This window comes from Neofelis nebulosa, chromosome 5 (genome assembly GCF_028018385.1).
Source record: "Neofelis nebulosa isolate mNeoNeb1 chromosome 5, mNeoNeb1.pri, whole genome shotgun sequence".
NCBI classification, from domain to species: domain Eukaryota; kingdom Metazoa; phylum Chordata; class Mammalia; order Carnivora; family Felidae; genus Neofelis; species Neofelis nebulosa.
In genome coordinates, this window is record NC_080786.1 from 66,302,811 (window position 1) to 66,327,186 (window position 24,376).

Genomic DNA, 24,376 nt, shown 5'->3' on the forward strand with positions numbered 1-24,376 from the left:
GCATATGCAGCAGGTTCAAGTGAGGCCTACTTCTCTGGAATATATACCACACTGTCCCACATTCGTGCTTCTTTGTAAGAAGTTACTTAGAAAATAGCATTGATTCAATCTTGTATTTTTTGTTTTATTGTAATGCTGAATAGGTTCAAAATGCTGGTTAATAAACATAGAAAAAGTCAAAACTGTCTCCTTCAGAGAGCAATTAGGGAAAGTGCAAGTGTTCTTAAGAGATACATTACTAGCTAACCCAGTTTGGGAGTGGGAGAGGTATGAAGTGGGGTGGGATGGTAGTGAGGGGGGGGGATGGGTGGGTGCTGTTGAGGAATGGTCTTTAGAGTCAGTGCTAAGGTTTGATGGATCTATGGAAGTTAGAAAAGTGAATAGGTTGGGAAGGAAGGCATTCAAAGAGAGAACTTTGCAGACAAAGAGAAAACCATGTGCAGAAGTTTAATGCTTAATAAAAAGCATGGTAGATTTGAAAAGAAAAAAATGATATGTAGCTCTGTGCATTTCTGATAGCAAATCCTGTGCATGTCACTTAAGAAAGCTTTGTTATCATTCTGTGGCATCTAAAATGCATTCTCTAGGTCAGTGTTCTTAAATCTGGCTATATATAAGAATTATATGGGAGCGTTTTTAAAATGTTGATGACCTAGTCAGAGATTCTGATTTAATTGGTTTGTGGGGGGCAGAGAGGTAGGGCTAAGCACTGGTATTTTTAACCTCTCCCCTTAAGTGATTCCAGTGGGCAACTATGGTGAGAACCACTAACCCTGGTAATAATTAATACAGAAGTGTTTCAACTAGATATATTTAAAAAAATTTAATGTTTGTTTATTTTTGACAGACAGAGAGAGGAAGAGAGAGAGACAGAGCTTGAATGGGGGAGGGACAGACAGAGAGAGAGGGAGACACAGAATCTGAAGCAAGCTCCAGGCTCTGAGCTATCAACACACAGCCTGAAGTGAAGCTTGAATCCATGAACTGCGAGATCATGACCTGAGCTGAAGTCGGATGCTTCACCGACTGAGCCCCCCAGGTGCCCCAGCTAGATTTATTTTATAAACAATTTATTTTGGTGTCCATATGGGGAACAGATTGAAAAAAAATTAGATGAGGGGAGTGGAGGCCAGTGAGGAGGCTGGCACAGCCATGCAGGATGAGTGTATATGGATCCACATCAAGAAGTCCAGTGTCACTTGCAATTCCTTGATGAAGAATCTTGCTGTTACCTGGTCCTCTAGGATCTGTCTCCCCAACCTTAGTTGACTCTTCTGCTGTCATAGTCTACTCTGAATATGCTTCCTTGGTGCATCTGGCTATATCTTTCAAAGTTGGTCCTGCCTGTGGTTTATAGGCAGCAAGCACCCTTTCCAAGATAATCAGGGAAACCAACTCTTTTGCTAGCAAACCGCAGTGTTGGCTTTGGTAGCCTGGTGTTTTCCCTTAGTTGATGGTCATTTAAAGAGGATTTTGCCAACTGCTCCTAAGTTGAACACTAGGCAATGCTCTCCTCTTGTAGTCCCTCACTTAAGTACATAGTTTTCCTTCTCAATGGGTGAAATCACCATGGTGTCTCACTACAAGAAATACCCTTACCCTCTACTGTTCTTCAAAATAGTCAGCAGCATTAGCCCTATGTGAGGCAGGGTGAGTAAAGCTAACCTAATCCTGGCATTATCCCTGCTTCTTGAGTGCATGGGGGCATCCCTTTGCCCAAAGGTGACCCCTTATCATTTTGGGTGTCATTCCATTTGTATGAACTCCTGAACACTGAGTCATTTCTTCAGTACCCATACTCTTCACCTGTGAGTTTACTTCTCTTTGCAGTAAAAAGGAAGTACAAGAAACTTGGATTTAAATTTGAATGCAATCCTAGTTTAATCCATTTATAGTGGCAGCAGGTCATTTAGTGTTATGAGGTTTCTGTTTTCTGTAAAAATAGGAAAAATTATATGAACAATTCAAACTTGAAAGACATACATAAGAATAAGAACCAAGTACAGAAGATGCATTAAACAAATGAAAGTAGACATTATTTTTGTTATTATGATCATTATATCTTTGTGTCTTAAAAGCACTCATGAGCAAAGGAGTAGTTAAAACTGTTAGTCTTTGCAATAACCACATGGGAATATGTATATCTTTATTTGTAAATTATGTATGTCTAATGATATGTATATTGATATATTATATATAAATATACATATATTATAGATGTATATACATACATATATTTAATATAATATGTATATTAAAAACAAGATGTGTAGAAGGAAGGAAAGAGAATGAGAGGAGGAAAACAACCTATATTGAGATTTTATTCTCTTTTCTGTTTTTATTAGTTATTATTATTATTATTATTATTATTATTATTTTGTCTGTTATATTGCTTTCTGATCTATTTCTTGATATATCAGGGGAGAGAGAGGATAGAGAAAGGTTATCTGACTTTGCCAAAATTAGGAATCAAAAAAGATTAAAGAATACTTCCATGTCTTTATATCATAAGAGTTCACTTGAAATGCATGTAGCCAAAATTAAGATTGATATTGAGTTGTATTTTGATTGATTCACTTTAAATTTAGATTGATTTTGAAGCTTTTATTAAAACTACTCTATTTATAACCTGAATTTCCTTGTAATCCAATCCAATACTATCAATAAGAAATGCCTTTTGATAAAAACATGCTTGATTAATTAAATAGAAATATTTATATCAGTGAGTAAATTAAAAATAAGGAGACTTTGGTTTCTATGTTGCAATGGAGGATACACAGAGGATCCAGATGTCAAAATCTGATTAAATTGAATTAAAACTCAATTTAAAATTTACTATTTAAATGCTTTATGTCAAACTCCTATTAATAAATAATTTGGAAAAGCATCATTGAAAAGTATAATTCCCAAAATAGTTAATGGTTTTAAGTAATCTATTTAAAAGTCCATGGTCTAAGTCCATCTCCTACTAAAGCATCTCATTCATACCCATCACTAGACTAATTTGCTTAATGGAAAGTCCTGATTACAAAACAAATTCTTTTAGAAATTTTAACTCTCAAAAAGGGAAAAAAGAAGTAGACATCAAAGAACATTCAGTGGATGCTACAGAAGAATGATTGTTCAACTTTCAAAAGATTTACTCAACTACATCATTCAGCCTATACTTCATAATTTTGTCCAGTAGAAAATTATGAGTGGTGTTTTTTTATAAAAGGCCTTGCATGAAGTCAAGATAAACAATTCAGACGACATTTTTGATCTGCCATTCCAATAACTCTAATAAGATTTTATTCTTTTTGTCATATACTTAGTGAACACATGTGAGCATGAGTTCTAGAATTTCAGTTAATGTCAAGAATAGTAAATGTCAGTTTCTGGAATTCTATTTGAAAACCAGGACAGTTAACAGTTTTCATGGCATTTTTCCATGGTGACTCAAAGATATTAGATATTCATTCCAAAAACACATCTTCAAGTATTTTTAGTATCCTGTTAGGTAACTGATTTGGACCTGGAATCTTAAAACTAATTTAAATCACCTTCAGGCTTTCTTATCATTTTCTCACCATCAAACTCTTTTCCAGTTCAAACATCATTCTTCTCTGTGGAGAAATTGGAAGCTGTGGTTTAATAGTTTTGCTTTTCTCTTGGTCATTTGTTCATATTACATAGTTGGCCCCAAGCAATGTCATTCTTATCTTTTACTTGGTTTATCTTTTTGCTTTGAAAATACCAGAGAAATTTCTTTTCTATTATCCTTAGCATTTTTCACAAACATCAGACAACAGTGTCATTAAGTGATCATACTCTTCTCTCACATTATTCTTTTGTTTTTGCTCCTTTTCTGATCTCCCTTTTGAAATACACTTCTCAAGCACATGGTTATTAGAAAACTGCCTGTACAACCATCCTGATTTCTTTAGATGCCTTTGTGATTCTTAGCCTAGATTGTTATAGGTAAGAGAATATTAGAATAATCTATAGAATAATATATGGATTTTTCTTTTTAATTTGCTTCTTATAGTTTAAAGCTGTGCTACCCAATATGGTAGTCACTTGTCATATATGGCAACTGAGCTCTTGATGTGGACTTAGTCCAAAATGAGATGTGCTGTAGATACCTAGATATCCAGTATATACATTTGATTTGAAAGACTTTTACAAAAATTATAAAATGGTTTATTAATAATTTTCAATAGTGATTACATATGAAAATGATTATATTTTTATATATTGGGCTAAAGAAAATATATTAGTAAATTTAATTTCAGCTACTTCTTTTTAAAAGTGTATACTAGAAAATCTTATATTGCATATGTAGCAGGTATTATGTTTTTATTGGGCAGAAATGATTAGTCTCAGAATAATTTTAATACATATTTTTAGTTAAGTGTATTAGCTTCCTATTGCTGCTGTAACAATTTACCACAACTTTAGTGGTTTAAGACAATAGAAATTTGTCAACCTGCAGTTTAGCAAGTCAGAAGTCCAAAGTGGGTTGGCAAGGGCTGCGTTCCTTTTAGAAGGCTCTAGAGGAGAATCTGTTTCCTTGACTATTCGACTCCTAGAGGCTGCGTGCATTCCTGGGCTTATAGCCCTTTCCTCCTTCTTCTAAAGCAACAGTATAGCATCCTCAAATCTCTTTCTCTCTCTTTATCTGTCTCTGATTTCTGCTTCTGTTATTTCTCTGACTCAAAATTTTCTGCCTTCCTTTTATAAGGCACCTTGTGATTACATTGGGCCCATTTCAAGATCCTTAACTTAATCATATTTGCAAAGTCCTTCATGTCACGTGAGGTAACATATCCATAGATTCCACAGATTAAAATGTGGACATCTTTGGAGGGCCATTATTCTGCTAACTATATTGAGCATATCTAATGTTGTGCTTTTTTGGCTTGTTAATATGCAATTTTTGAAGCTTGGTTGTGGTCAAATACTTTAAGAACAATGACACTTTAATACCAAGAACCAAAGGAAAAACAAATCTAAAGTGGCATGGTGCAGTGGTTTCTCATCTAGCAATGTTATTGACCTCAGTGTGACCTTGGTTATTTTAGTCATTTGCTTTCTTAGTTTTTTTTTTTTTTTTTCTATTTAGCAAAAGGAGATCTGTGGAGTCTATACATGGACTATAAAACTGCATTTCTTTGGGCCACAGTTCAAATGTACTCTGCTTGCTTTAATGATAAGTTAATGGTAAAACTAATTTTTTAATGGTAAAACCATTTTTAATGGTGAAACTAATTTCATACATGTATCTTTTATCAGACTTATACATGATGAGGATGTGAACTGTGAAGTAGGCTTAATATATTACAAATAGTTAAGAATTATATTCTTGTTTGATCTTATAATAGGTAAATTTTCTGTTAATATGTAAACTATCTACTCTGGTAATCTATCAACTTGGTGACATAACAAATCTTTCCTTGAACTTTTTAAATATTACTTTCTCTGAATAATATACTTAACTCTAAGAAGGTTTGGGAAATTTTTAGAGAAAAAAACATAGTGCTTAGGCTGAGAATCATGATTTTGAGAATGGATGGTTGGAAGTTTGAGCCACTTATGCATTTAGTGTTAATATAGTTTGACAATCATCTTTTTAATATATCATTCTAATGTGGTTAGTTCACTCTACTTTTTGTTTCGAGGTCATCAGAAATAATTTTTATTCATATATAATTAAAAAGCAAGCTCTAAACCAAATACAAGTGATTTTAGGAAAATTCATCCTTTTGAACGTTTGTGACATGATTTACAGTTTTCTCCAAATGATAAAAAAATTAACTAAGGAGGTGGATTTATGTGTTCAGAGATTCTCAGAGAGAGACAGAGAGAGTCAGAGGGAAAGAGACATGAAGACACATGTACACATAGGGAGAGAGAGAGAAAGAGTGATGCAGAAAGAGGAAGAAAGACTGACAGAGAGATCATTCCTTTTGAAGATGTGATTTAAAGGTCTCCTTTATTTAATATTTTAGGAAATTATGAAACTAAATATTTTCGGACAGGTAGATGATGCTCATTAAATCACTAATTGAACAATAATGAAAATCCAGGCCAGTGTTTACTTCTAATTGTGTAATTAGCATAAAATTCTATCCAGAGAGGGAAGAGTACCCAACCCACGTATGTGAAGTCAATGAGATGGTAATGTCATTGGGATGTAACAAAATTTTTCCTTTTCTAGATTGAAATACAGATCATTAATTTTCATGTGACTTTTCCATAATTGAGTTAAAGTTTATAGTAAATTTTACTAATACTGGAAACATTGACTCAGATAAAGTAATGTTGTACAATAAACTTCAATGGATGATGTACAATAGGATGTTTTTTTGGTTGTTTTTATTCACTACTAAAGAAATACTTAAGATCATTTATATCATTTAATTCTAGGCTACACTGCAATGGATTAAAATCAACTAAGGTATGATGGAGTCAAAAGCAGCTAAAATAGAGAATCTGCTATGAAGTTATTATTTATATAATAATATTAATATTATTCAATTTCAAAAATATAAAAATCTAAACTCTAAAATACTGTGTAAAATAATAATGTAGTAAGCTGTTAACAGCCAAAATCTTTGAAGATGAGAACTCACATATTTTTAAGTAAAGAATAATTGTGCCAATTTAATATAAATCATAGATTTAAAAAACCTCTTTCAAAAAGAAACAAAACAGATTCTTAATTATTAGCATAATGTCACCAAAATTTAGAAATTGTAACAGTTCAAACTGACTTAAATTTGTTTCAAAAATCTAGAGTTATTTCTGACTTAAGCCCTTGAGCTTTGAAAATATGTTTTAGAATCTCAAACTAATCTTGATGAAGCCCCATTTCTTTATTTGACAGTCTCATCCTAAAATATCTAGTCTTGATCATTACTTCCTTGGTTTGCATTACAGGTCTTCAAACCATGAAATATAAAGACACATCTGGTAAATTTAGCATTCAAGCAGGTGTGTTCTCCCAATACATACCTGAAATATTCAGTATCGGTCAAGTGTTTTAAGTAGTCTTTTCTAATTAAGCAGAATTGTCTGAGCACATTCTTCCCTGTAGAGAGAACCTCTTTATAAACAGCTACCTTTGCAGTAGTTAGGCCTGTGATGTTGCAATACTTTTTATTTTTATGTCTTTCATAATTTCCAGTTGCCATTCATTTAGATTCAAGTTTTGAGCACGTAAAATGAGGGTACATCAGGGGAATTCTGAAGATGGTAGAAGAATATATTTTCCCAAGACTTGCTTTAGAAAATCTGTTTTACAATACTTTATAAGATTAATTTTTTTTCAGACATAGAACACCAATATTCCATAGCATCTTAAAATGTTAACTACCAGGCAGAACTTAATTGATTTGACTTGGTCGCATAAGATGTACTGTTATATCAATTATCTAAAAAATATCATAACCCTCTTTTCCTAATGACTCTTGTATTAAAAGCAACAATTAAACACTTTCTCATCTGTTTTTTAGTAGAACTATGCCATTTCTTTACATGATACATTTGGTATTAATCAATCATTTTGTTTGCTTGTTTGAAGTGTAAAAACCAAAATAAGATTTGTAATCCTACTATAAGTTTTAGCAGAGCTGAAATCTTAGTGACACCATCAAATTGGAATCCCATATTCCAATTGGCACTCAAGTTTGCCAATCTTGGCCTTTCATTTCCCATTGTTGTTAGTCACAGTAGTCTTTTACTTCCCTACTCTATTAATTTCATTTTCTGAAGAGATATTAGCAAGCTTATCCAATATAGAGAATAAATTTGTTTTCTTCATGTGCCAACTAGCTTCACACTTTGGTCCATTAAGTCATTCATTCACTAATCGTTTGTACTCTGAGGGATCCAAAGATTAAGTTTCTATGTTGTCTGTAAAGTAAATCACCAGGTAGAGAAATGATGATTAATATTTTTATCCTCAGTCTTTTCCTTTCCTCTACAACCCTCATCCTTTTACTTCTTGTTTTATTCTTCCTCCTTCATTGACTACCTTAAGCCATCACATCAGTTTGTACTTAAACACACTGAAAATGAACCTTCAGTTCTATATTAGTGTTTAATATCTCATTTTCAGTATAGATGGTGAGATATTAATTCAAAATAACTATTAACCATTTAGAATGAATGAATCAATTATCAATAGCTAACTAAGGGTTTGTGGTGGCTACTTGTTTTAAAGTTAACTCTCTTGTGGAATACTTTATACTATGTCCAGTTTGCAGGAGGTATTCCATAAGTGGTTGCTGAAAGAATATGTCAACATCTCCAAATTTTGGAAATGCTACATCTGCTCTTCCCCCTTGTTCATTCTATCATTGAAGGATATTAAATTGTCCCCTCTCTCTTTATTACAAAGCTGCTTTGGCTGTTGCTCAGGAATGCTGTTGTGAATGGTTGAAAATTGATTGATGATTTGTTCAGGTATCTTTACTGAGTTCAATGTGAGTTGAGTGGTATTAACTGCTAATCTAACTCACTTTTACTTCTAACATTGGGTTCTAAAAAATTCTTTCCTAATATTTGATATGATATCTTCCAGTTTTGTATGAATTATGAAAAATACTGTCTAATGATTTTGAAACAAGATTTCCAGTTCTTATATTTCATATCAACAAAGCCTCCCTGTTTGAATTCACATGTGTAATTTTAAATATTATGGAAGAATTATGTTATAGTTTGGTTTAGGGATACTCTGGTTTTGGTGGTTCCTAGTTAACTGGTCAGAATTGAACATCCATTGATTGATTGCCTGTTTCATAGTTTCAGAGCCTGGTTATTCTATGTGAGATCAAAGGAAAATACAAAAAGGAGCTAGTTGAGGATTATATTTTCCTTGTACGTAACCACATTTTTGTCACTTAGGTGGTAGTTTTTGCTTGTCAGCTGGAAATTTTCATACCTATGGTAGAAATAAATAAGCATTGATCCATTTCCACTTTCTAGAAATAGTAAGTACTTCAGATTTTTTAAAAAAGCACATTATTAAATTCTAGACTCTCATACTAATTTTTCACTTCTACATTATATTTGTTCTAATTTAAAATATTCTAATACTGTCAAGTGTTCATGGAAATCATCCAGTTTAAATATTTCATTTTAATGAAATAGTTAAGACATACAATTTATATATAATATAAACACATGTGTACTCAAGATTTAGTCTGAGAAATGAAGCATGTAAAATTCAGCTGAAGTTCCCTGTGATGTCTTTCCAGTGTCATTAACCTCCATTCTTCCCAGAGATAACCTCTACCAAGAATTTCAGGTTTATCATTATCATGGATGTTTATATACTTTTGTCACATATACATATGCTCAAATTATATATATGTATGTATATATGTATATATAATTATTTTTGCATGTTTTAAAACTTGATACATAAATGGTATCATCCCACAAGTATCTTTCTGCAGCCTCCATTTATTGTGGCTGCTTCACATCGCATTTTTGAGAGGTATCCATGCTAACTCAAATAGCTATAGTGCATTTTTTTTCTGCTTCAAGTATCACAGTATGTGACTATTCCATAATTACTTGTCCACTTATTTATCTAAAGGTGTTTAGATTTTTTTTCCTTTTCCTTTTTTTTTTCTCCTTCAAGTAATTCTGCAATGGATATTTTCTGTACATGTCAAGAGAAGTACACAGGAGTAAAGACTAGATTTTAGGAAATGAGAATCTTCAACTGTCTCTAAACTGCTCTCTGAAATTGTCCTATTATAAACCTCCCATGGTTTCTCCACATTCTCATCCATCTTTCATATTGCTGGACTTACACATTTTTGCCAATTTCATACCTGTGAAATTATATCTCACCATTTTAGCTTCCATTTCACTAATAACTAGGGTATCTTTTTCAGATGTTTATTGGATATTGAAAATCCCCTTCTGTCAATTGACTGTTCATCTTCTTGGCTCATTTTTTCCTATCATATTTTTTTTTCTTTGTAAGTTTGTAAGAAAGCTTTATGTACTAGAATACTAGTCCTTCTTTGATTATATGCATAGCAAATTTCTTCTCTCAGTGTATGCCTTGGATTTTTTGATACACATACATCTTTAATTTTAATATATCAAAATTAATATTTTTCCTTTTGGACTTCCTTTTCGATGTCTTAATGTTTAAAAAACACTTCTTGTCTACTCAAAATCACAACGTTATTTCTCTTTAAAAGGTTTTAAGTTTTGCTCTGTATCTTTAGCCTTTATCCTACCTTAAATGCATATTTAGGTGTGAATTTGAAAGCTAGCATTATAATTTTTTCATTTGCCTAATCTATTGTCTGAATAATTCATTTTCCTTCACTATTCTCTAATGCCACCTGTTATTTATCAAGTTTCCATAAATTCAGGGATTTGTTTCTGAGCCCTCTGTTCTCTTCCACTGGACTAATTTCTATTCCTGAACCAAAGCTACATTGTCTCAATTACTGGCATTTTATATGAAGTCATAAAAGTTTATATGGAAATTATCCATACCTTGTTCTTAATTGTATTGTACTGTATTGTATTGTATTGTATATAAAATCGTATTGACAAGTTTGATCCTTTAACCCTGCAAACACATTTTAAGATTCACTTTTCAAGTTCCGTGAAAAATTATAGTGGGCTTTTAATAATAATTACATTAATTTTATAAATTAATTTACAATATTGAGTGTCCCATCTAGTAACAGATATGTTTGTTCATTTATTTTGGTTTACTCTTTAATTTTAATAGATAAGTTAGCCATGGGCCAAAAAGTGACTGCTCAATGTCACATAGCCAATTGATAATAAAACCAGTAATAGAAGATCTCTTGACTCCTTAATAGCTCATATGCTAAAAAGAGTTGATTATTTAGTTAGTTAAGAATGAAGATGGTGGGGTCCTTGCAGCCATTGCACCCACTCATGAAAGTGAAGTAAACTTCCGAAGTTTACTAATCCTTGATAATCAGCGTGTAGTGAGAGGGCTTGTTAGAAATGCAGAATCTCATTCCTTCTCTGATGCTACCAAAACAGAATCCTCATTTTGAAAAGATTCCTGGGTCTTTGGTAGGCACAGTGAAGTTTGTGAAGTATTGCTTACCAAAATGGAGTCTTGAAATTGATTGCATCAGTTTTTCCTCTAAAACCTGTCAAAAATGTTAGTAGTAATCTTGAGATCATTGAATTGCACAGGGTTCAGATAAACATTGAGAAGTGGTATATAATGACCCTTAGGTCTTGCTCTTTGACCATAGGCTTACAGCATCCATCATCTGCTCTGCTGAATGAATATCAAAAGTCCAAGATGAGAAGAGATTGTCTAAAAAATATGTATCCATAATCATATTCTTTTAAAGAAAACAAAACATTAAGGTTTTTTCCAAAGAGCAGCATCTCAGGAAGACTGAGGTTTCTTTGGGTATCTGTAGTTATTCAGGAAACAAATACATTTGCTTTGAAATCACTAGCTGCTCCAAACTGGCATTTTAGCTACTAAATGCCATTGGGGAAAATTCTGTCGAAAAAAAGATGCAATACTGGGGAGATAGACACACAGAAGATTCGGTCTTTAAAGTAAAACAAAGAAGAGAGATCAGACGACGTTTCAAGTAGTCATATACTATTCATGTTAATCTCGGTTCACATTCTTCTTATTTAACTACTACAGCAGCCAGTTATCTAGTGGGGGGCGGGGGATGGTGGGGGGGGGAAGGTGAGGAGAAGGGATTAAAAAAAAAAAAAAGTGAGATTCCCTGCAATATCACTTCGAGCCACTAGGGGTATCTTTGTACCATTTTTCATCCTGCACCGATTTGGAGTAGAAACCTATATTAGGGGAAAACCAGGGTCCTCGGCATTTTTTGCGAGCAGTGCACCCAGAATTCAAAAAGATTTTTTAAAAAGAAGAAGAAGGAAAGAAACCACAGTTCCTTCGGTCACCCGAACAGGGCTACGAAATCGCTCTACTGGACATCAGCGCCAGGGATTCATTTTTGAGGTCAATTTCCAATCGAGATAAATCTATTGGATTAGTAGGATTATCTGATTGCAGCCGAAAGAAGTAACGTTGTTTGATCATTTGTATTTCTTGCCTGATGGTCGGAATTACATGGAGGTGGCTTTGGGTCCCGAGGATTCTGGATCGTGGTTTCATCTGGAGAGAAAAAAGCATCAATCGACACGTTTTGGAAGTGTCCGTGGGTGAATAAAAAAAAAGGGGGGGGGCGCGAAACTGGGGTTGCGGCTGCTTAAAGAAGAAAGATAAATAAAGGAAGCATCTTGAATTCTGAAACAAGAATTACCGGTGCTCAAGATTCAAAAAAAAAAAAAAAAAAAGCGTCTAGAAGCTGATAAATACTTTGACCAATTCAGCTTAAATTTGACGGCGAAGTGTTGTAGAAACTGTCTCCTTGAATGATTGGAAGGGGACTAGGGAAGGTTGAGGGGGCTCCCTCTGTGGATTTATCTTACTGAGGGTAAGTTTGGGGGTCTTTTGTTGGGAGGGGGCTGTCTGCCTGGGTTTGTGTGCCGCTGCGCGGTAGGTGCTGCGGACGCGGTGCCAGTGAAATGGGGAGAGAAGCGGGTATGCAATAAAGCCACGTCGCGCATCTCGGGGTGGATCGCTAGGGAGCTACCCAGATCGAGCTTAAAAACCTTATTTTGTGGCGTCGGAGGGGAAGCCAAACAACCCCCAAGCTCTCAACTTTGCGTTGAAAACCTCTCAGTTAGGAGATCCCTCTTGGATCCAGGGCTTTCCTCCTAGTGATACTTTAAAGAGAGGTAGCAGTGATGCCTTGGAAAACCTGCTTGTGCAGGAGGAAAACCCAAGTAGAAATCGCTGCTGCCTCAGCCTTGGCTTCGGCGGCTGGCTTGGCTTCTAGGGGAATTTTGCAGGGGGAATTGGCCCTTCTCCTATTATCTTCTTCTCCCTCCCTCCCTCCCTCCCTCTTTCCCTTTCCCCTCCCACCTTCCCGTTCTCTCAGCCGAGCGCTAAAGGGTTACAGGGTCACTGCATCCTGTAGACACAGAGGTGGGTGACTGGCCTCACATGTTGTCTTGTAATTCACTTGCACGACTTTGCATAATACAGTCCGAGGTAACTTTCTTGGAGTTGGAAGAGTCCAGGAAGGCGTTGCAGCCTTTATGCCGAGGGCCCCGACTGGCGAGTGCGCCAGGCAGCCGGCTGCATTTCTGATGCATCCCTGCCCTGGCTGCTTCGCCACTCACTGGCTTTTCTTTCCAACTGAGCGGTGCGCGCGCGTTCCCAGACATTTTCTTGTAGCTGAATACATACAAGGATTTTTCCCCCTTTTTATTATCTTAATTTATTTTTTTAGCTCTCAAGAAAAGATCATCATTATTTGCAGAAGGAAAATCAATTTCAGCAGATATAATTAAAATTAATCACTCAAATGAGTGAATATTAATTGACTTCGGAAACTAAAAGTTGCTTTGGAATCCAGTAAAGCATATTATTCTGAATATGGAACACACATAGGTTCAGAACAATAACATATAAAGAAGTAATTCATTTAAATATAGATAGATAGATAGATAGATAGATAGATATAGATATGTTAAACAGGTTAATGAATATCCCCCAGCCCTTTATACCTTCTGACATCTCAGCACTATAATTTTAGTTGGTTTTTCCTATTTAAGGCCAGTTCACTAAATTTTAAACCTTCAGATATCCAAATACATTAGAATAAAATGAAGATAGGTAATTGTTAAAATATAAAATAATTTTTTTGTACACTTTTATCTTTAAAGAAAAGCACCAAATATTTTTTCAGGGGTTTCTGTTTACAGGTTATGATATGAATGTGGATACCTTTATGGCTTTAGCACTGAAGCCTCTCCATTATGTGTGAACTCATGAAAGGCAACTCTTCACTGTCATCTGAAGCACTCCTAAGTGGGATGCCACTACTTATTTCAGGAATCCCAAATACATCAGACATTCTGGTATTAAATGAGGAGTCTTGCCAAACTTTGTTCCTGGTTTTATGTGTGTCTATGTGTTTCTTAAATCTAAGTTCTGAAACAAGCACAATGCCATTCCCTTTTTCTTTTTTAAGATGAAATAGCAAAATATAAAACTTTGTCCCCCATGGATTCTATGGTGGTAAAGTTAAATATTTCCTATTTATGCAGATTTTGTGTAAGCTTGCCTAAAGGTGACAAAAATAGCAATTATATATATATATATATATATATATATATATATATATCTTTTATAAGCTCAACTGTTAGTTTTAAGGAGATATCTGAGAGGCTAGATTTGCCTTGCTTTTACGCAGCTCTCAGTCACGTGGTTCATGTGCAGAGTGAGCTAGAAGAATGGATGTTCTGTGTATTGGTACATTCTAGCCACTGATCGTAGCCACACAGTCCAATAATAGTTAACATATTTTTTCAAAGTTTAAATTAATAAAAAAGACAGCCAGTAAATAACATAATAAATGATGATAGTAAATAAATAATGAACGCTAAAGGGTGATGAACTGGAATTTTTCTTTTTCAGTCTAGTAGAGAATGTAATGTTGATATAAAGGTAGATGGAGAATATGAAACGTGAGAAATAGGTTCTTTTAGAAGTTAATTTGTGTATTTCACAACCATTGAACTGGTGGTCATGGCACGTACCATGGTGCTGAAGCAGAAGACTCAACCTAAAGTGCCTTTGTCATGGCTGGACAATGTTTTTCTCTGTCAAGAGTAATCAATACCCTCTACTCTCTTGTTTTATTCCCTTTCATCAGTGAAAAAGAAAAAGGGGAAACTTTGGCCTACTCTTTGGTTTCTACAAGCAGTTCCTGCACCAAACTTCAGTACCTTTGCAGGTAGTGGGTCCACTTTGGAAGGTCAACAGTGATGGAAATAAAAATAAAATTGCATACAACAAAATTTTTTAAAACTGTAGCCAAAAAATAAGAGCAAGGTATCCAGTTACAGAAATACTCTCTACTAATAGAGTAGATCACTGTAAGAACAATTGAAAAACCCAAGCATTCACTTAGATAATTAATTACATTTTGCTCTACCTTATCCAAACACATATCTTGGGTTGTGATTGTTAAAAAGAACATGGTGGTCTTGATCAGCTGTTCCAATTTTGCTGAAGAATAACACAAACTGTGGCAGTTTGGGATGAAGGGATGGAAGCCTTCCAAAAAATTGGAAGCACAGAGCCTGATATATGTGCTAAGAAATAGCACTGGGTTGCCCAAAGCTTATGACTGTGGAAAAACTGATGCTGCATTCACTGGACAGCTTCACCTGTCCCTCAAAAGCCTCCCATGTGTTGTTCTAATTGACCTTACATTCAGTGGGAGTTAAGATATTTACTGCAGCTTCCATCTGTGATTTTGAGATGATTAAATACAGTTAAATGCTATTCTATATTAATCGATTTTTGAGAAGAAAATTGCTATACACTCTTAATTGAAAGTAAAATGAAAAGGGAAATACTTCTTTAGTGATTTGTTGAAATTTAACATATGACATCCAAAGATGCAAATATTCCATCTCTGGCTTTCTCAAGAAATGTAAAAACACAACAAAAGTTTCAGTTCATTTTAAATTTCAATGTTTTAATATCTCAAATTTGCAAAGCCCAGAAAATTTTTAAAAAATAAAATAGCGAATATTCATGATGAATCTAGAGTGTCCTTCTTAATACCTTTTAAAAGGTAACTGAAAATATTGTGAGGTAGCTAACCTGTTAATCTTGTGGGGTAGCTACATTCTCAACTGTTTCTAAGAAGAGTGATTCCTTAACAGTAACAAATTTGTTCTGGCTTTGTTTTTAATGGAATCACATTAACAGTATAGAATATGTCTATGTTGTTATAAAAGGATATGAATTATTTCTGCCTTTAAATTACACCCCCCCCCAAAAAAAAAAAAAACCACCTATTTGGTAGTAAACCTACACGAAAGAGAAAGACTGCCAACTCTAAGCTTAACTGAAGTTAGAGAAAACTAGTAAATCACTTCAGGCGTTTGAAATTATTAGACATTAAACTTTTGGGGGATTTTATATGAATTCGTTTTATAACAGTACAATCTCTTCTGTGCCTATTTCCATTGCATGTAAGAGAAATTCTAGTCAATGGCAAAACGCTTTACTGCTGCCATTACTGCAGACTTTATAGATCAGAGACATGTCAGCATGTTAGCTTTAGCAGTAATGCCTCTTTTGTGTGAAACCTTATGGGCCTTGCAGGCAGTCTCTCATCCTGACACTCATAAAACGTTCAAGTCCCCATATTTATTATTTAATTTTCTTCCTATATATAGCAACAGAACACTTCAATATATGAATGTGTAGCCAAAAAATGACAGGCAAGCGTGAATGGGACTAATGAGTTTTAATAATACACATATTAGGGACTGCTAAAGGAAGTTTAATTAAGAAAAACAAGTTGAGCATGAAATTCATTTTGGAACAAAAGCAAGTTAAGTTACTGCTACAGATGTAAAATCAGAAACCACAGTGATAACATCACTGGAAATAAAGGGTCCAGCCTGAGACTAGAGCTACTTAGTACAGTTGACATCTTAGGACCTGCCTTTAAGTTCATGAGCTTGGATTTGATGTATGAAATGGAAGAATATATATTTTTTTCACAGTGATTTCCCTTTTCTCTGGTTTCTGTAGCATTTTAGTTTAGTATTTTAACTATGTAGCCAGCCACACTTTTCAAACATAATACTAGTTCTCTTGAGTTGAGCCACACAGTAACCTTTTCTTTTTCTGTAGTCTTCTTCTCTAACACCACATATGCCTGCAATTAGAGGTACCTGATGAAGCCCATACCATCCCTTTGGGTGTGCTGTAAGTGGTGCTTCAGTAAGAGAACTGCTTGTTTATCGATTTACCTGCACCTATAATTCTGTTTAATTTTTGGCATAATTTAGAAAATAAGTAGACCTACTTATTTGTTTCCTTCCATATTTGTTTATTTGGTAATGCCAGTGGGGACAGATAGGGCAGCAGTTGGGAAGCAGATGGAATATTGGGCAAATATCTTCTTAGAATATGGTTTTCTTACATTTTGCCTATATCTAAATAACACAGTTATACTCTGGAAAGAGCGAAGATGTCAGGAAATGTTATGAAGGTCTTGTATGTGTTCCTCAACAACTTCCCTTTTTGAAACACCTAACTGATATACTAATATTCTTTTGTATAGGTCTTTGGTATCACTTAATGTAATAGGAGTTTTATCCTCCCTTACCCAGTGAATGCTGCCTTTTAGGAGAAAAGAGATTAATTGTAACATTTTATTTTATTTTTTATTTTTTTAACATTTATTTATTTTTGAGACAGAGAGAGACAGAGCATGAACGGGGGAGGGTCAGAGAGAGAGGGAGACACAGAATCCGAAACAGGCTCCAGGCTCTGAGCGGTCAGCACAGAGCCCGATGCGGGGCTTGAACTCATGGACCGCAAGATCATGACCTGAGCTGAAGTCGGACGCTTAACCGACTGAGCCACCCAGGCGCCCCTAATTGTAACATTTTAAAGTGAATTGAAAATTCCTGCTGACTTTAAAAGAAAAGAGTTATGGTGAATACTTTCATACTGTAATATGGAATACCCACTTTGCTTGGAAGTTCAACAAGGTCCCTCGTGAAATCAATGAATATTGATTTGATAAAAACTAACTTGGGTTTGTCACTAGTATAAATTTTTCCTATAAGATAACCAATCCTCTTTTTTTTTTTTAATGTTTATTTAGTTTTAAGAGAGAGAGTGCATGCGCGAATGTGCAAGCAGAGGAGGGGCAGAAAGAGAATCCTAAGCAGCATGGAATCAGACTCAGGGCTTGATCTCACAACCGTGAGATCATGAGCTGGGCCCAAATCAAGAGTCAGACCGCTTAACTGACTGAGCCACCCAGGTGCCCTGATAACCATTCCTCTTATGATAGAATTAACCAAGAAAATAATGATTGTAGCATATGACATTGACCAACAGTTGTCACAATATTCCCACACCTAAAAATAGTACTTGAGCCATTTAATAGTTAACCATAACACTACAAGGAATAAAGGTTCACTTCAGTAACCATCATGTTTCAAGTCAGTGCATCTGTCATTTTTAATTTAAATCTATATTACTTAGCTGTCTAAAACTTTACACACAAGTGACAGTGTTATCTATCCTTTTTCTTATGGGTAAAAAAGTCACTAGTTTCATTATCTCTTTAACAATGCCAAGTGTTCTAAATATGTATGTTGCTGTGAAGCTGATACCAAAAGTTCTCATTATTTAGAGCTGTGGTCTTCAAGTAATAACTTCTGAGGAGTTATTGAATATACAAAGGCAAAATATATTACACACTGAAATAATATAGTAGTAACTGTATAACTTCTATGATGGCAAGGATTTTTGTCTGGTGTTTCAAAGCTGTACCTGGCACATTATTGGTGACCAATAAATATTTGTTAAGTGAATAAGGACACTGGGTTCTAGTCTTGAATGTTGACAACTAAATATGTAACCTCTTGCTTAATACATGGTCTCTTCATTTTTGCCATTTTTTCCTTAACATAAATCAGCTGTTATTTGAATTGACAGATATTTTGAAGGTATATGCAAATCCCAAAGGTAGAAAGGAATATACTTAAAAGGACTGAATTTTAATCAAAGAAAAATAATAATTGAAACTTTGTAGTGATTTTTTACAGTTTTTAATTTTTTTTTTTTTTTTAAATTTTTTTTTTTTTTTATATTTATTTTTGGGACAGAGAGACAGAGCATGAACGGGGGAGGGGCAGAGAGAGAGGGAGACACAGAATCGGTAACAGCTCCAGGCTCCTAGCCATCAGCCCAGAGCCTGACGCGGGGCTCAAACTCACGGACCGCGAGATCGTGACCTGGCTGAAGTCGGACGCTTAACCGACTGCGCCACCCAGGCGCCCCACAGTTTTTAATTTTGATAAATTATTAAGACTTACAAGTATAATAGGATTATTTGTGGTTGTAATTTACCACAATACATTAGAGTTATTTTCTGCCATGAAGAAAATGTGGTCTCTCAAGGAACTTCAGAAGGACTAAAAATTAGTCAAACACTTACAAACACTTAGACCATAGACAATAAGATCTAAAATACAGTAAAGTTTGGTGTTTTGGTTATAATCTTAAATACTTTTTTTTCATTTTTTAACACTTCATAATTCTAGCCCCCCCATTCAATTTTATTAAAGTTGGTGAAATCATTTAATTGGTGAAATCATTTAAATGATGGATTCATTTAGCAACTTATGTTCCATGTACATGTTAAATTCTTGCAAATATCTATTCATTGATGTTCTGTTACAGAAATGGCCCATGAATAGAGCATTGTTTTTAATTTTGTTACTGTCAGTACTAATAGAACTGTAATATGAAGGGAAAATAAAAGATGTGAATATCTGAAGATGATTGTAAGTGTAATATGCTTTCCCCTTTGGGGTACTGGTTGAGCTCTAAGCCAGGTCAGGAGTGGCAGGAAGCCATTATTGTTGTTTGGTGCCTTACGTGAAAAGAGTTGGTGGTGTTAGTCCAGTTCCTACTAGACAGTTACTCCTTAAACAATAGTCACTATAGTGTTTGCCAATTCCAGCAGAAGCCTGGGACTGAATGGGCACAAAGGTTTAACTACCCCCTCTCTGCTAATCATCCTCCAAGGGGTCAAGATTGACACAACCTGGCACAAGTCCATACTGAGAAACTTAGCACTGCTTCTGCCAAAGTTGTAGCTATTCTCTGGCAACAAGGGATTTTTTAAAGAGGACTTTAATTAAGCAGGGCACCAGGAATGGCAATTCTCCACTCTTCCCAGGCACAGCAGCTCACTAGAAACAAAAATAAGCTTAAACAGTGAATTGAGAATGTAGCAGTGCTCTTAGGTTGTGCTATCTTCTCTATAAAGATACCGGCAGCCGTAATTAAGTTGCATCTGGAAGCAACGACTTGTGACCCAAAAGTGGCCCCTTTCAGACAAAAGCATCAACTTAATATCAAGGGAAGTAATCAACCCTACCTTGCTGGCTCTCTGAGCTCTTGAGTGATTGATTATTCATTTTCTTTTGGGGGATCACAGGGTCACCAATTGGTTTTAAAAATATGTCCTGCAGTGTTTTACATATACATTAAAAGTGTTACCTACCCATGCTTTTTTTCCCTCAGCATCCTCTCTTATGAATTCCTGTCCCTCTCACCTTCTTCACCTTCTTGTTCATTCAGAAGTTGAGATTACTAAGTTAGATATTAAATTTAACAATTAATATTTGGAGATCTTATCTGAAAGTAGATTCAGAGTAAACAGAAAGCAAAGCTTATTATATACAATTAAATGTTAAACAGCCTGTTTTAGCCATCTCTCCAAAACAAAACAAACAGGAAACTCTCTAATAGTTAGCTGTTAGTTGTAATGATGGCTATAGTAGAAATATTTAGATATGAATACAGAAGGAAGTGCTGTCATTTTGGTCTCTTTTTCTTTGTGTTGTCAGAAAAGCTATGGCCTTTCAGAATCCCGTTTTTTGCCAAACAGCAGTGGAATTAGCTACTAGTCTACATGCGTCATCCATGCACATTCCTGCATGATGAGGAATTTTTGTTGTACTCTAATTTGTTTCTACCTCTTCTCTGTATTACCCTCTCTTGCTGTAACTCTAAAGTAATGCCTTCACAGAGGTCAGACATCACTGATGGATAAAATCTGAGGGTAGGGTTAATTGATGGCAAATAATATAATAAATGAATGGGTTTCTCTCAAAGACTATGGCCACCCTAATTATGTCATTATTGTGATTGTAATTCTTCTCATCATACTTGGGATAAGATCTTAAATTCCTAAAATGGCTTAGACTTTCTTGAATTGTCCGCTCCTCTCCAGCCCCATGCCCTACTCTGTTCTCAAATTACACTTACCTCTTTGTTCTTGCAAAGCCCCAGGCTTCACAGCATTTGGGCTTTCTCTTGCCTGTCTGTCCCCTGATCTTCACCTGCCAACTTCTACTCATCCTTCAAAACCCACTGTATAGATCTCTTCTTCAGGAAGATCATCCATCCCACTCCAGACTGATTAAGTCTTCCCTCAGAGCACCCTGCATTATCTTTCTTGGCAAAGCATTTATGACTAAATAGTTGTCTGTGTGATTGATTAACATAAAGTGTGTCTTTCCCATGGAATTTTAGTCTCCATGAGAATTAAGTTAACACTATGCCTATTTTGCTCATGTGGGCTTCACCAATGGCTGACACTAAACAATATAAGAGGATGAAGAGGGAAGCTTTGTTTATAAATCACTGTAATAGAATGTACTACAGATTCAGTTACAAGAAAGGTAACAAGTGCTTTTAGAGTTGAGAGAAAAGAGTATTTTTGTGGCTGGAAGGATCTGGGAAGGAAGTACTGATATTTGAGCCAGGCTTTGGGGGATGCTAGCTGGGGTTCCTTCAGGCAAACACTGCTCAAGTGAGTACTTCCTAGACAGAAAGATGTTGGTGAACTGTTGGACCCAATTCACTGGATCCTGCTCCCCGTGCTGTGCGCTGCCTTCCAGTAGTCTTGTTTTTTTTGCAAAGATACTTTGTTACCCGGTGTAACCTTGGCAACATACTCATGATTTTTTCCTTGCTAATCTTTAAAATATTTTGGTTGTAAAATTTGTTCTTTTATTACTGTCAAATTTCAGTTTGCTTTTTCTTCTTAATAATTGTTTCTCTCTGATATTTTCTCACATCACTGGAGAGCTTCATTTAGAGTGGAAGTAGCTCAAGGAGAAAGAAAACATAGAACTGCTTACATTTTCTTCAGAAGAGAGGGGGATGGTATATAACTGAAAATTATTGAAGGCTGCCTACCCTTTTCTCTGAAAAAGAGGCTCTGGAAAAAATTGAGAAGGGGGCAGGGCTTATCTTTAGAGTGTATTAATTCTTCAGCCTTATCTCCTTTTATTTATTAGAACTCAGTATATTAATAAAACTGTGGTCTTGTTTTATTGAAAAATGTTTCAGTGGCTTTGTGTTCCTGATTTTCCATTTAATTATCACTTACAAGGAGATGGTAACTATCTCTACTTCATCGTAGTTAGAGACAATTAAATGAGATGATGCTATTAGCTCACTGGCCCCAGTCTATGCTCAGTTGGAGCAAGCCATTAATCAAGTTATTAATTAATGATGGTAATGGCAGAATATACTTGTTACCGCATTAGTTCTCAATAGCTCCATGGTAGTATGGCCACAATATGGACCATGGCATCTCTTGAAATTCTGCATGATCAAAATCCCAAATTTTGATATTCCCATCTCAGAGTAGACCTTTCATAATAATCCTTGGTTCTAATTATTTCTTACTTTTTCTCCTTGTACCCTTCAGGTACTGCTTATCTTTCTACCTAGATATAGTTTATTCAACACTGGAATTACCATTTCTCATAATCTTTGCTTCTTGAAATTCTAACATTCTTGACTTGCTTATCGCCAGTCCTAACTTTTTTCATTACTCTCTAGTCTATATTATGGAATGTTTCTGGAAGAAGTCTCAATATCACAGTGCTTGGAACTGCTCTAAACTATGCCTATTAATTAACCCTGGCAAGCTGATCAAGAGCCTTTTTATTTTCCTCCTATTAGTGTCTGGTGTGTTTCACTTTCTTCAAATGCTCAAACTGAACATATGACTTGATGGAGTTGGTCTCATTGGAGAACAAAGCAAAATGTCATGTATCATAAAAGTTCAGGGCATATTCTGTGGAGTTAGGCAGTCCCAAGCTTGTTTCTTGGGTCTGCCTTTTCCTACCCTTGCCTTAAGAAAGTTACCTAAGTACACAAATCCTCATTTTCCTCACCTCTAATACCAGTACTTGGCTTATAAATTGGTTGTGAGGACTAAATGACATGAGACATGTAAATGGTTTGGACAAGGCTTGGTGAGTAATTGGTGATTTATAATATTAGTCAATTTGCTGTCATTTTCACATAAATGTGGTATATTAACCTATAGTTTAAACTGAACATAAAAATAAAATTGTTTCTTCTTTCTTTCCCACCATTTCATTCACTAAGGTAATGGTCTCCACATTTTTGTGATCATGCAATCCTGTGTTTATGATAACCAAACCAAAAAAGTATAAATATATGCATACATTCCTACACAAATATCTTTGTGTATCAGCTTGTAAGGCATACACAAAAATAGGCATTAAAAGATGAGAAAGATAAAATTAGTATTTTTAATATTTTATAAATGTTGACGCCTTCATTCTATCATTCATGAATATACCAAGCCACTGAGATCCTAAGGACACAGTTTAGTTAGTGAAATGGATATAAATCTGCATTCTTTTTCTTTTAACATTTATTTATTTTTGAGACAGAGAGAGACAGAGCATGAACATGGGAGGGTCAGAGAGAGAGGGAGACACAGAATCCAAAACAGGCTCCAGGCTCTGTGCGGTCAGCACAGATGTGGGGCTCGAACTCACAGACCGCGAGATCATGACCTGAGCTGAAGTCGCACGCTCAACCGACTGAGCCACCCAGGCGCCCCTAAATCTGCATTCTGAGTTACTTTCTTGATTTTTTGAAAATGTTTGTCTAACTTATTATTGTATATGATTCGATAGCCATAGTTTTGAGTCTTGCAATATAGTTGAAGAGCTTGTATCAGAACTAGAAGTTTCATATCTGCTTGTTTATTGTTCTTATGATTGTGTTACTGGTATTTCCTTTAACATATATTTTTCTTGCGAGAAAAACTTAATTCAGTAGTTCTTTTTTGTGACGGTTGTTTTAATTACAACATGATGAAAAAAAGTATAAATCTACTTATCTAGTGATGTTAACTCTAATATATCATTGTGTGTTGGAAAGAAACAATAACAGCAAAATTGTCACTGCTGGGAATCCTACCATGTTCTAGACTGTACACCTTACCAAGAATATCTCAAGTGCTATACACATCATGCAACCATGTGGAGACACTGGTATTAAACCATATATTCATATTAGCAAAACTTAATTTCTCTATCTTCTAGCTTTATATAAAAATTATGATACATAGTTCAACGATTACCTTCCTTCTCTCATCTGGTCATCTTGTAGTAGGGTATGAGCACAGTGCTTTGGAGATCCCTGCTCCACAGTACTTCCAGTTTAATTTTCTTCTGAATAAATTTGATAATATTCTTCCCCTGCAAGGAATATTTAATGACTTTTTATCATCCTGTGAATAAAATCCAAACTCTTTAGCCTTTTATGAAAGGGCTCGCTTGATTTGGCTGTAACCTGCCTTTCCAGTCTCATTCAGTACTGAACCTCATTTACTCTGTGTTCTTGCCAAACTAAACTGTGCCCTCCTCAAAC

General features: G+C 35.1%; 1 protein-coding gene across 10 annotated transcripts in view; it reads left to right on the forward strand.

The window, feature by feature from the left end:
• Nucleotides 1-24,376, forward strand: part of NLGN1 (neuroligin 1) — an 832,721-nt gene that overhangs the window by 142,036 nt on the left and 666,309 nt on the right. For 4 of the 10 annotated variants that reach the window (XM_058730522.1, XM_058730521.1, XM_058730523.1 and 1 more), the window contains exon 1: nucleotides 11,812-12,476. The exons of 3 other annotated variants lie outside the window; for them this stretch is intronic. The gene's annotated coding sequence lies outside the window, so the exon portion shown is untranslated. Of the gene's footprint in view, nucleotides 1-11,810; nucleotides 12,477-24,376 lie in introns of those variants that run through there. 3 more of the 10 variants (XM_058730515.1, XM_058730520.1, XM_058730524.1) reach the window with 2 other exon arrangements.